Here is a 13,283-nt window from a genome sequence, read left to right on the forward strand (position 1 = left end):
CCAATAAGTGGTATGACCAAAGGGGAAAGAGGACGTTTGCATAAGCATTATGTCTGATAAGGCAAACAATGCATGAGAAATGGGTTTTCCTCAACACGGGGTCTGACAAGGCAAACAAGAAAGAAAAGGGTTTGTCTAAGCACAAGGTCTGACAAGACAAACATGCATGAAGATAATGTTTGACTAAGAACTAGATCTGACAAGGCAACAATGCATGAGAAAGAGGTTTGCCTAAGCACGAGGTCTGAGAAGGCAAACAAGAGAGAAAATGGTTTGTCTAAGCATAAGATATGACAAGATAAACATGCATGAAAATGAGGTTTGCCTAAGTACGAGGTCTGACAAAGCAAACAAGAAAGGAAGGTTCTTGATTCAGAAATGGGCATTTTACCATGAGGTACTTTACCTAAAGAAGATATGGAAGCCCAAAGAGTATATTGTTTGGTCCAAATAAAATAGTATAGTTAATGAAGCAGTGTTGTAATGTTGAAGTGTTGAATTGCTACTTGTGGGGAAGTAGACTTGTCAATCATTTGATTTGAATTGCACTAAAATCTATGAAAAAAGGAGAATACTTTGAATAACTAGGACATACGCCTCGTATGCAGAGGTACTCTAGACAACGATATGAATAATCTCTCTCATCATTCTTCGTTACTTAAGGCTTGTGGCGCAGAGTTTGCGTCAGAACTGACAAGTGTTGAAGAAGCATCTTTTTGTTGTGGTTGAATGATAAAGCATCGATCCAGTCTTGATGTCCCTCTTGTGGACTTGAACTTGAGCTTGACTTGAAGAATCAGGTGCAAGTGCAAGTGCAAAGGACTGGTCCTATCAAGTGATCAAGAGATTTGTGATCACTTGACTGGACATGGGAATCAGGCAAGTTATGAACAAGTGATTAATCGATCAAAGATGACTTTGATCAACCAATCAATTAGGGACAAAGATCATGCTAAAGATAATTCAAGCACATGGATTTGATAAGCAACCTTGATTCTAAAGAAACTAATTAAAGATCTAAAAAATCTAAGTATTAAACCCAAATTAAAATCTAATATGATCTAATCATGTTTGTATTATTTTCTAAAGAACTTAAATGTACATTAGATGTATTTTTCATGTATAAAAAACTAAAATATGTAAAAGAAATATTTTTATGTATTTATGAATTAAAATGTGTAAAAAAAGATTAAAATGTGAATTAAAGAAAATATATTAAAAATGTAAAATAAAAATGACAAAACGAAATTAACAAAAAAACTAAATCAGGGGGTGTATGGGCCTAGGGGCGTGTATGGAGGAAATAGGGCATTGGGCCTGGTCAGAAGGGGCCCAAAGTTGGTTTGTCTGTTGCATCAGAACAAAGGAGGTATGTGTCGAATTATGGGGTGTCGTCAGTAAAAATCCATGGGCCTAATGGGAAATCCCACATGGATTGGCCATGCTAATGGAAGGGGTAGAGCATCATAAACCTCATTTCCAATTTCACTTGTTTCTATCTCGTCCTCGCTTGTCTCAGACGCACCTCGTCGGAGTTGGTTGCTTCGCCGCGCCGGAGGCGGCGGAGTGGTCCAAAACAACCACCACCACCACCATTTTGTTCATCTCCTTCCACTATATCCTAATCTAACCTCCATTCACTCCTAAATTCAACCAAATTTGAAAATCGAACTGAAACCTTTATGAACCCTAGGATAAAATAACATAAATTAAACGCAAGTATGGAGGAATGAAAGCCTAATTCCGTAGGGCTTTGATTCCTCAGGTGAGACCTCACATGGAGGCAACAATGAGTAATGAGAAGATCCTACCCACGAGGACGAGCTATTCTCGGGTCAGCCTTGAATTTGACACAAATGAAGATGAGGACGAAGAAACTGCATGTAAGCTTCAATATCACCACTTCTTCCCTTCAATTATTTCCTCTTCAATTCTTTAGTCTGTATGATTGCTTCTTGTTGTTGTGTTCTTGTTGTTATTGTGATGAGTGATGGAGAGTGATTGAGGTGAGGTTCAAAGCTTAACTATTTAAAGCTTCAAACGTTGAATCTTTAACAGCAATGAGAAGAGCGTGTGGTGAGGGTGAGGGAATGGTTCAAAGTAAGAGAGAAAATCGAGAGTTCTGAAGTGATGATTATGCTAATGATTCCTCATGATTGAATAATGGAGTGATGATTATATAGGGTTTGAGATTATAACAGTGTTAAGCTCAGTTAACTCCTATGTGCAAAGTTTGTTGAATGTGATCACTCTATTAAACCTCTGTCAATTAGTTAGTTAGGGACTTGAATCAATTAACTTCTGTTAAAACTATTAACTGTTAGTTGCATGTTAGGAATCAATTAGAATCCGTTAGTGCAGTTAAAAGTTCAGTTAAAATGTTAGTTATGTCAAAACTCAGTTAACTCAATTCTGTTATAGCTAGGTTGTTAGTAGTTAAGTTAGTTGAATTAAAATGTGAAGTTAGTTGAACCTCTGTTAGAAGTTGAAGTTATGTTAGCTCTGTTAAGTTTGAATACAGTCAATCATATGTTGGTTACTCTGTTAGTCACTTGCTATGATATTAGAATGTGAGCCCGACTTTCTGTTCATTTTGGTTAGACTGTTGTGACTTTTTTTGAATCCAATTCAGTTAATGTGAATGTTAATTAAAACTAGTTAGCCGTGATTATGCTTGAATGGTGTTTGGAATTTTATTACAGTAGTGTGGTTATAGTTTGTGAATTGGTGAGCTAGGGTGGAAACAATTGGTTGTGCTTAGTGTTGAATGGAAGTTTGATGGAACAATTATGTGATAACTGATGTTATGCATTGCTGCTTTTTTCTCTTAATTGTGTATGCATACAAACTGATTTGTAGGGTTGTTAGGATGCTAGGATTGTGATGCTATTTGAATGAAATTGAAGTGAGTTTGGTTAGCACTAAAACTATGGAAAATGCACAGTTAGTGAATGAGTCGAGTTTATGCTATGCTTGACTAGTTAAAAAGGTTACGTTAATGTGTGTTATGATTTTAGTTAGTTGGATTGCAAGTTGTTAGTTTGTGTGCTTGAATTTTAATGCTAAAGTCTAATATGATGGTGTTAGATTTAGATTGAACGGCTAGTTTGATAATTGTTGCACCATGTATGCTCACTGTTAGTTAAATTGGAACCTTGGATTATATTTGAATGTTAAAGCCAAAACAGCCAGGGTGATGCAGTTTGAACTTGATTAGTTGAACCATTGATGACAGTTTGTGTAATGGAATGAATTGTTGTGATTGCTTGGAATTGTTTAACTTGTTCTGTGATTGTTGAATTGTGACCTTGTTGTTATGTCATGGTTATTATTGATATGTTATGGTTGAATGCATGATTATGTTGAATGTATGTGTGTATGCATGGCTGGCTGTGACTTAAGTGAGGCAAACTTGGCTTGGTATTGTGAAGGTTACGCATGGCATTAATCAAAGTGGTGGAATCATCATGGAACACACCAAAGGTCATACAAAGGTTTGAAGACCAAGATGAAATGGCTCATGCATGAAAGAAAAAGTAGAATCAGGGTTTCTTAGAATACCTAGTTGACCAAAAAGTCAATAGTTGACTAAAAGTCAACCTTATGTGAAGACGTGTAAATTTGTATGGAATTCTTGTATTTTGGATTTGTGATATGATTTGAAATGTTTTTGTAATGAGAACGACATCTTTTTTTTGAATGAATTGTATAGCTTGAGTTCCAAGAAAGTGGCTTCCTTTCAAACATGAATTTGATTTTGATGTTGAACATTCATCCTCTTGGACTTGCACTTGGCCCTGACTATGACATGGAATTACCTTCATGAATGAGTTTTGAATAACAATGTTTTGGACCAAATAAACAATTAAATAGAAAACCATGTAAGATTTCATGGTCCACAAATAATCAACCCTAAAGTTGACCTCTATTTGACCAAAATCACACTTGATAATTGCTTCCAAAGATCAAAAGCGTGAAGCAATCCAAAGTGATCAAGGACCAACTTCCATGAATTAGGGTTCTATAATAAATCTCAAGATCAATATGCAAACCACATGACCCAAAAGTGTCAAAAACCAACAATTAGGGTTTCATAGGAATTGATTCACAAAGAATGAGCCAAACACCATTGTTGTACCAAACTAGTCCATACATAGCATAAGCTTGATCCACTAGCTTTGTTCATAAATAGCATGACCCTGTGAATCAATGTGCTTATTTGAGAATGCAGTTGTAAATGAATGTGTTATGACGGATAATCAGGGCATGTGGATATGCAAATGTAATGAGCAATAAGTCAGACAAAAAATTGAAAAAAGAAGGGTAAATTTTGGGGTATGACAGTGGGGTATTCAAATTCTCATCAAACTGCCTTTTTCTTCGAGTTATACGCCTTTGAAAAAATACTGGATCAATATTCAATTCAATGGCAATTTCTATAATATAATTCAAGGCATTTTTAAAACTGGTTTCTCTATATTCCTTAAAAAATAAATCAATCTCGTTATTTTTTGCATAGCAACATCAATAACCACATCCATTTATTGTAAGGGCTTGCTAACCAAAATAATTGCGAATGATATTTCAAACAAAATATTTATCGACATTAAAAATAAAAAATCACCAAGCTCATTTGTTGCTAAGGGTTTAGCTTCAGTTTTTATTTTACAATCAAGATCATTTTCGGACACTTCAAGTAAAGTTTCTCTAAAATTTGACATTTGAGTTTTACTAGCTTTGACACTATCTACATGACTCTCCCAACGAGTGGTTAACAATGATTTTTGAGTCAAAAATTTTACATTATCTTTTAAAATTTGTCATATCTTAGTAGAATTATCAAATATAATACAAATGTGTTAACAACTCCAAAAAAATCTTTCGATTTAGCACAAGAGTTAACCATATCACACAATGTCAAATTAAGACTATGACAAGCATAATGAGTATAAAAGAATCTTGGATTTTATGTCTAAAAATTTATTTTGTACGCCTTGATATTTTCTTTTCATATTTGACCCATTACCATAATCTTGTCCCCACACATCAAATATGTCAAGATCGAGATTTTTTAATTCATCTTGTAAAACATCAAAAAGCCTTTGGCCAGATGTATCATTCATATTCAAAAATATTAGAAAAAACTTCTTTAACACTAACAGAATTCGAAGAAATGTCCATATATCGTATTATCAAAGACATTTGTTCTTGGTGACTAACATTAGGAGTACAATCAAGTATTACTGAAAAAATGGCCGACCTAATCATATCGGAGGCTCCGTTCTAATTATAAAAATGGGCCCAATTTTTTTTAAAAATACAATTATAATAATTAAAAATATATATCAAAAATATAATATATTAATTAAAAATAAATTTAATTATAATTATTTTGAGTTTTGATCAATCTTGATTTTTGTATGTACTAAATTTTTATCATAACATTTCTTTTAATTATTGAGTTTTTTTAATAACATTTTATTTATTTTTATTAATATTTATGAAAAAAAAAATCAAAAGTTTGGGCCTTCTAATATTTGGGACCCTGTGCTGCAGCACATGTTGCACTTGCACATGGCCGACCCTGACTGAGAAATACTTCGCATGTTTAACAATAGTTTCATTTTTAATTGCAGAAGCAAACAAAAGTATTAACTCATTTTTATTCCCAAGAAAATGAAATGAACATTATCATTTGTAATATGTCTAACATGTTCTTGGATAATTGAGTCAAATCCATATAACATTTTAATTAATCCTAAGAAATTCCCATTGTTATTTTGCTACAATCTCTCGTTAGAACCATAAAAGGCCAAATTATGTCTAGCAATAAATTTCACTATTGAAATAATTCTTTTTTAAACATTTTTCCATTGTTCATTTCCTTTTTCAATCAACCTTTGATTTGTTTTATCAATATTTTAAAAAAATTGCATTCTTTTACGCAACTTATACCAAGTAGTCATATTGTTAACATATTCCTTGCATATCTCATTCTCTCTAAGTTTTTCACCAACATGATTCCAAGTAGAAAAACCCTCATTTTCTAATTAACCTATACCAATCCCTCTTTTAAATTTTTTACAACAAAAATAAAATACTCTATCAAGCTTTTTTAAATAACCATGTCAATCTTTATCACATTAGTATATAAATTATCTATAAAACATCTAGATGATTTATCTTTAGGACCATTCACAATAGTCAAATCTCTTTTAGGACCTTTTGTTTCTAATAAACCAATCATTCTAGACTCAAGAGAATACCATATTGTTAGATCAAATATATCTATATTTTCACCATTGTCGTTAGCATTATCAACATTTCTAACATTAACATTGTGAGCATCCAAATTATCATTTTCGGTAGCATTAACATTAGCATTTTCCTCCATATTTTCAAAAATTCCAACATGAACGTTCTGATTTTCCACAGAAATTTGTGGTTATCTTATAATAAATTTATCAAGAGCCCCTGATTGAGATTGAGTTAACTTATCAAGTCTTTTTTTTCGTACGCTTCTCACATTCAGAATCAAACTTTCCAATCTTATGAGGCAATTTATGAGTCATTGAGGAATAATGAAAACAAATTTAGAATCTAAAATTGAAGTTGATCAATTCCACAATGTTGAAGCTGAACCAATTGCAGCGTTGAAGTTGAACAAATAAATAAAAAAGTTAGTTTTACCACTTTACTAAAAAAACATAATTTGAAAATGTTTAACCTAGAAATTCCCTTTTTTTAAAATAAAATAATTCAAAATAAAAAACAAGAGAGCTCCCTTTTTTAAAAATAAAATAAAATAATATCAAAATAAAAAACAAGGGAGCAGTCGCCCCTTTCGAGGTCCTCGCGTGACCAAAAAAATCCAGTATCTCACTCTCTCTAGTCTCTTTTTTACATTTTTACTTAATGAAACATATATCTTCACTTTGTCTCTCACTCTCAAAACAATAACACCTATTAAAAAAAATTCACTAATTCCCTTTCATTCTCATAAAACAAAACCTAGAAACAATAATGGACCAAGCAAGCATCAAGATTCAAGCCAACACTTTCAATTTCAGAAACAAGACAAAAAAATGAAACAAAGTTATGAATCCATGATTAGTCGAGCAAAACGTGAACAGGAAAATACGAGGACTACCTTGGACGCGGTGGTGGATCCAACATTCTTTGCATGGTGGTGGCAACGCGGACGAAGCGGTGGCTGAAGGTATGTTAAAATGGCACTGACACCCCCTCTAGTTTCGGAATATGCATTAACCTCCCTTAAATTTAGATATACCAGCAAATTATTTTAGTGAGAGACAAAAAACTATAGGTAAATATTATCTATACATACAGATTGTGTTATCACTAAAAATTATAGGGATGACGATGTTATTTTAATAAACCTCATGGGAGGTTGGTGTATAATTTAAAATTATAGGGGGTTTGAGTGATATTTTAATAAACTTCAAGGGAGGTGAGTGTAATTTCCCCTTTATGTTTAATCTCAAAATATTTCACAATTCACCATGATTGTTTAAACCAACTGTTGTGATATATATTTCCATTTATTTTTATTTTTTTTAACGGTTAAAAACTGACACTTTTTATAAAACTTAATTAAATAAATTAGATATCATTACGGTTGGTTCAAACATCCATAATGAATGTGTTATTCTGAAACATGTAAAACAACTTAACTTATCTATTCAGTTGTCATTTTTTTATTTCATTATTGAGAAATCATTTAAACCTAACACATTCAGAGGCAGTTGAACCTTTTTTCCATATCTATTAACAAAACAAAACACACTATCACCATCATTCGTTGTTTGGTTAACATACAAAGCAATCACCATCGTTCATTCTTGGGTTTCCCTTTTACAAACCAATGAAAATCAATATCATCATCGTTCGTACTTAGGTTTCCCTTTTACGAAACAACAAAAAATGAAGTTAGAGTAGGAAGACAAAACTCATAATAATAAGCTCTTTTACTTATTCATCACGTTTTTGGTACGTAAACTATTCACCGTGAATGTACGGTGCATTTATGTTCTTGTTGTTGATGTTTGTGTTTGAGTTGTTGATGTTGAATGTTTATGGTTATTGTTGTTCATGTTTATGGTTGTTATTGTTCATGTTCACGTTACCATGGGGGAAGTGGCTAGTGAGTAAAATGACAGTGACTTATAGGGTATGAATTAAAGTTTTTATGCATCATAAGTAGTTTGACACATTGCTGAATAGGGTCACTTATGTTGTTATTTAATGTTTTTGTTGAATGATATTGACGTTGGATGTTGTTTTTGTTTTTATTGTTTATATTGTTCTTGTTGAATGTGTATTAGATACATTGTTGTTGTTGTTATTATTTATATGTTGTTGTTGATGAATGTTGTTTTTAATAATAGATGAACTCTTCATCTAGCGATGAAACTAATACAAATGATTCTCGTAACAATGAATCTCAAACTACAACGAGAAAATAGAAAAGAAAACAAAAAGGTGCTACAATGATGGCTAGATTAACAAAAGTCCACAACTCGGGTAACAAATTATCGATCGAGTTTAATCTCGTAATTTGGACATGTTATGGTGAAAATTATTCACTTTTTAGGAGTTATATTATGTTCCTCAGATGTAGCAAAGTGAGTATTTTGGTTGATGATTGGACCTAAGTACTAAAAAATGTGAAAGAAAGAATATGGACAGACGTTACAATATTAATTTGAATTTATATGATAGTATTTTCGATAGTATTTCTCATAATTACTAATATATACTTATTGATATAACTCTAGTTGACTTTTGAGTTTACTCATGATGATAAGTTGAAGAAAAAGCGTATCACTTATGTTGGTGAGCGTTGGATGGGCTTTAAGTTACAACTTGCGTGTGAATACATTACAAAACCTAAGGTTGATCTTAAGCATCCAATTGTGAAATATAATTATATTGACAAAAAGGTTTGGAAAAAGTTTGTGAAGTCTCGTGGTTCTGATGATTTCTTGGTTAGTATAGTAATCTTATTTTATGATAATTTTATGCTTGTGTTTTATAGATAAAACCATGCAAATTAATATTTTCAATATGTTTATAACATGTTAAAAGTGAATCGGGAAAGCTAATTAAATAAGGCAAAAAAAAAACAAATACCTTCATAGATTGTCTTGTAAGAGTTACAGGAAACTTGAGGAAAAATTGACTAATGAAAAAAGAAAACATGTGGGAGATGAGGACTCTGAATTATCATCATTGCACATATCCACCATCACGACGTGAGAAGTGGAAGAAGGCTCAACAAAGACAAACTAGAAAGTTCACTTCAGATGCCTCATGAGCATTCGTTGAGAAAATTGTAAGTAGGATTTATTATGCGTTTGATTTGTTATGCGTAATCTAAATCGCTTTGGTAACAATATATCTTTTTCATGTTGTTGTGAAGACGATGTTGGAATTACAAAGTATAATTGGTTTCTTGATTGATAAGAAACCCACAAGGGCAGAAAAGAAGAAAACAACAAGAACACAATGAAATTGGTTATAAACTGATATTCTTTACTTTCTCTTTGAAACAAGATAGCAAGTGTTACAGAATAGCAAATAACATCTCTCACCCTAATTAGGATGTAAATTATGAAATGATGAGAGAGTAGTATACTATTTATAAGAAAACTAACATACTAAACTAATGGGCTTTTACACACAGACCCAAGAATACTTCGACTACAACATGTGAACAGACTTTGATGACATGCTAATGTTCTATCGAATTAACGAACCAAGAAGCCACCCTTTGACCATACTAGAGTTCGATCCAATATCTTACAAATCTCCACCTTGGAATAAACTCTATAAAATCAAGGGAACAAACTAACTTTCTTTCATGCAACTTTAAAAACTGCATACAGTGGAAAAACTTGCAAGTTAGTAATGTCTTGGTGATCATATCAGCAACATTGTGATATGTCGAAAGCTTCAACACTTGGACTTCTCCATGCTTGATTACCCCTCTGAAAAAATGCAACCTCACATCGATGTGTTTGGTTATCTCAGGATAGGATGAATTCTTTAATAGGTGTATAACACTTTGACTATCACATTTAACAGTGATAACTCGACTTTGAAGTTTTAGTTCCTTAGCAAAACCTTTAAGCCACAATGCTTCTTTCACAGCTTCAGTGAGGGTGATATATTCCGCTTCAGTGGTTGATAAGGAAACAACCTTCTGAAGTGTTGCTTTCCAACTTATTGTTATGCCAGACATAATGAACAGATATACATAAATAGATTTTATGGAACCCATACAACCTGCATAATCAGAGTCGACATACCCTTCAATTTTTTCTTTACAATTTTCACCATATGCTCCACCATAAATCAAGACTTTGTTCAAAGATCCATTTATGTACCTTAGAATCCACTTCAATTCTTGTCAGTGACCCTTTCCATAATTCACCATGTACCTGCTTACAAGACTTACTGCATATGCTATGTTGGATCTAGTACATACCATAGCATACATCAAATAACCTACTATGTTAGCATATGGGATGTTATTCATACAAGCTCTTTCGACCTCAGTACTGGGACACTGATATGTACTCATCTTGAATTGAGGGTTTATCGGAGTCACAACAGACTTTGAGTTTGATATACCAAACTTTTCAAGAATATTTCGTAGGTATGTCTCTTGAGATAACCATAACTTCGACTGCTTTCTTCCTCTTTGGAAGTGAATCCTAAAAATCCTGGATGCTCTCCCAGATCCTTTATATTTAACTCTTTATTATGTTCAACCTTCACCTTCATTACATCCTCTACATTGTTACTTTCTATGAGAATATCATCCACATAAAGCAACAAAATAACAAATGAATTTCCAGGTTGAAATCTGAAGTAAACACAGTGGTTGAACTGACTTCTAATGAAACCTATGTGTGCCATGAACTTGTCGAATCTCCTATTCCATTGTCGAGGATATTATTTTAGTCCATATAAATATCTATTCATCTTGCACATTTAATCTTCCTTACCTTTTTCTGCATACCCTTCAGGTTGCCTTATTAGTATTGTTTCATCTAGATCTCTATATAAGAAGAAAGTCGTCGCATCCATTTGTTCCAGTTCTAGGTCGAACTGTGCCATTATGGCAAGTAAAATTCGAATGGACATGTGTTTCACAACAGGAGAGAACATGTCGTTGAAGTTGACACCTTGTTTCTGAGTGAAACCCCTTGTGGTCAATCTTGCGGTTTATCTCTTCGACGTCACTCCTTCGATTACTTCCTTAACTTTGAAAATCCACTTAAAGTTGACCAACTTGGCTCTAGCAGGTTTCTTGATAAGTTCCCAAGTGTGGTTATCATGAAGAGACTTCATCATATCACCCATGTCCTTCAACCATTCAGACTTATTTCGACTCCTCATAACTTCCTTATAGTCTCTAGGTTCTTCATCTAAAACCTCACCTGCAGAGATTAAGGCATAAGATATGAGATATGCATACCCAAGTCTTTGAGGTGGCTTGATGACTCTTCTCGGCCTATCTCTTTCCAATAGGTAGTCATCTCCAGTTTCCTCATCTTCCTCAGTATCTTCAGCATCTTATGTTTCTCTACCATAGTCAATTTTTATTTATCCTTTAATGCGGCGTGCATGGTTGTGACTCTCTTCAATGCTTCTAAACAACCATGTTGAACTAGTAGAGCTTTCATCTTCAAGTGCCACAAACCGAAATCATTCACTTTGATGAACTTTTCAATCTCATACTTTGTTGACGATATCTTCTCCATGCTTCTGCACAAATTTCTTGTGAAAATGATGCCAGAATTACAAAGTATAATTGGTTTCTTGATCGGTAAGAAACCCACAAGGGTACAAAGGAAGGAAAAACAATAAGAACACAATGAAATTGGTTATAAACTGCTATTTTTACTTTCTTTTTTAAATAAGATTGCAAGTGTTATAGAATAGCAAATAACCTTTCTCACCCTAATTAGGATTTGCATTATGCAATGATGAGAGACTAGTATGCTATTTATAAGAAAACTAACATACTAAACTAATGGGATTTTATACACAGGCTCATTACACAAGCTAACTTAGAGAATAAACTAACTTAAACAATTGGGATTAACAAGCAAGCCCAATTCGACATGCTAACAATCCCAACATACTTCGACTACAACATGTGAACAGACTTCGACGACATGTTAATGTCCTGTGAAATTTTTGAACCAAGAAGCTATCCTTCGAACATACTAGAGTTTGATCAAATATCTCACAATGTTTGTAGGATTCATTGATTGATATGGCCCGTTAAGGTACATTTGTTCCACAACCATGACATGATATATTAGTTGAAGCAATTGGGACAAAGGATCATGGTGGTCGTGTACATGGTGTTGGAGAAGGCATCAAACTAAGATTGTGGTTTGGTACATCGAGAAAAAGCACACACATGCAAAAGAAAGAGATTGAAGAGATTGTTGAGAAGGAGTTAGAAAGTAAACGTGAAGCGTAAAACAAAGAGTTGGAAGATTTAGATGCATTATACAATAAAAAGTTGGAATATGCGTTAGCACAAGAGCAGAAAATTTTCAGGAAAGAGATGGTCGAGCTCGTTGAGGTATTTGAAAATAATGTTTTATCTGGATAAATAGGATTTTAGTGTTTGGATTGAAATGTAGGGTATATTATGTTACTGTTATTTTTTATTATGCATAGATTGAGTGGTACCGTCCAATGGTGTACAGATGAAGATGATGAACAATTACCTATAATATTTGTTGTAGGTGGTGTGAGAACAAGTGAAAGTTATCCATCCGCCCTTACCGATATCCATAATAAGATATTGGTTCATTCTGAATATTCAATTAACCAATTGGTATGTCACGATATGGATAAGAAATATCTAATTTGTCTTCAATTAGATGATGATCGAGATTTAAGAGGTTTTCTATGTCAATCCGAAAGATATAAGGGATTTAATATTTTAAAATGAATGGCTAGACGTAGAGATACTACAGTTGTGGTGCACGTAAGTATAGAATTAAATATCTCATTATTGTATATTCATTGTGTTTTTATAGGACTAATTCCTCACTTATTTTTTGCATTTTGTTTAACCATTTAGATACCTTCATCGTGTTTTTATCGAATTAAATGAATCAGATTTTATGGATTATTGGATCCATTTAGTATTCAAATTACAAATAATTCTTCAAAAGTGATTGAAACATTCGTATCGTCACGGTTAAGTGTGGGGAATAAAAAATATTACT

General features: G+C 33.0%; 1 long non-coding RNA gene across 1 annotated transcript; it reads left to right on the plus strand.

Moving 5' to 3' along the window:
* The first annotated feature begins 1,031 nt into the window (after nt 1-1,031).
* Nucleotides 1,032-3,728, plus strand: LOC127105987 (uncharacterized). The gene is made up of 2 exons (XR_007795202.1): nt 1,032-1,883; nt 3,403-3,728. It is a non-coding gene; the product is annotated as an uncharacterized LOC127105987 (long non-coding RNA).
* The last annotated feature ends 9,555 nt before the right edge of the window (nt 3,729-13,283 follow it).

This window comes from Lathyrus oleraceus, chromosome 7, assembly GCF_024323335.1.
Source record: "Lathyrus oleraceus cultivar Zhongwan6 chromosome 7, CAAS_Psat_ZW6_1.0, whole genome shotgun sequence".
Lineage (NCBI taxonomy): Eukaryota > Viridiplantae > Streptophyta > Magnoliopsida > Fabales > Fabaceae > Lathyrus > Lathyrus oleraceus.